Source organism: Acyrthosiphon pisum, unplaced genomic scaffold (genome assembly GCF_005508785.2).
Source record: "Acyrthosiphon pisum isolate AL4f unplaced genomic scaffold, pea_aphid_22Mar2018_4r6ur Scaffold_32;HRSCAF=206, whole genome shotgun sequence".
Classification (NCBI taxonomy): Eukaryota; Metazoa; Arthropoda; class Insecta; order Hemiptera; family Aphididae; genus Acyrthosiphon; species Acyrthosiphon pisum.
In genome coordinates this window covers 68,661-69,800 of record NW_021772713.1, presented here as the reverse complement: position 1 = coordinate 69,800, position 1,140 = coordinate 68,661, and the positions used below count along the sequence as shown (strand labels likewise).

Sequence of the window (1,140 nt, the reverse complement as noted above, 5' to 3'; positions counted from 1 at the left end):
ATGGATGTCCGTCCATATAATGTATTTTCGTCAAAATTCACGATCTGGACAAATTCCACTAACTGGATATCCAGTTCATGAAATGAGTGGTTTCACTATGTGGATGCGACATATACATTTTTATTATAATATGTTGTTGAGGGTTAAAAAATGTACATGGGCGGAAATATGTTAAATGGCTAAGGACACTGATGATACTAGCTACAGTCTACCACTTTGAGTTTATTACTTTACAGTTTACTGTAATATACCATACTCTATTGATCCGAATATACGGTCATACTCTATGGACATATCCGTCCATGTGGAACCGTTAGTGGAAACATTTTTTTCAGAAGAAGTTTTTCCAAACAAAACAATCTCTTAAATTACTTGGGTACATGCACACATCAGTTACTGTATCTTGCTGACTAAAATTGAAAAAAAAACCAATTATGATAATTAAATAATTATGAAAATTGTATTAATTTAATGGCTCAATATCATATTAAAAATCCATGTAGTAAAAAAGTAACCAATCGACATTATTCATAGTCTCAACACATAGTTTTTCCAATATAATATAGCAAACATCCTTGTGTTATAGTTGTGAACCTATAGCGTATACTTATTTATGATAATCTATGCCTTAAGTAGAAAAATAATAAATAACAATATACACATGTGAACTTTTAATGTTATTAATAATTAGTAACCCTATCACAATTTACCATGACTTTAAAATTTATTAAAATTTAACAGTAAACAATAACAAAACCTCAGGTGTTCAATCCACACCTGACTGCAACTTTGTAAGATAAATAATTGTCGTTTTAATGTATCTATTGAGTTGTTTCAGATCTATCATAACCAATAAGTACCTAATACATTCAGTGGAGGCGTAAACAGTTTTTCCTATGAAGCAACTGCCTTAAATAAGTACCCACACCACACACCAATTTTATTCATATTTTACACTTATTTTTTCCCAGACTTTAAATGCAGGCCCTAAGAGACCATGTGAGTATAAATTATAAACTAGTCTAGCCAACTAGGTAATTGAGACTGGAGTCATTGGGGTACCCACCTTCACTTTTGCATGAGACAGCTGCCTCGTAAACAGCTATTCACGCCTCCACTATAATACATTATAGGGGATCG

At 31.9% G+C, this 1,140-nt stretch overlaps 1 protein-coding gene across 1 annotated transcript in view; it reads right to left on the bottom strand.

Annotated features, from left to right (window-relative positions):
- Window positions 1-653, bottom strand: part of LOC100575712 — a 5,161-nt gene extending 4,508 nt beyond the window's left edge. The window contains exon 1 of the mRNA XM_029492647.1: window positions 257-653. The gene's annotated coding sequence lies outside the window, so the exon portion shown is untranslated. The remainder of the gene's footprint in view (window positions 1-256) is intronic.
- Window positions 654-1,140: the final 487 nt, after the last annotated feature.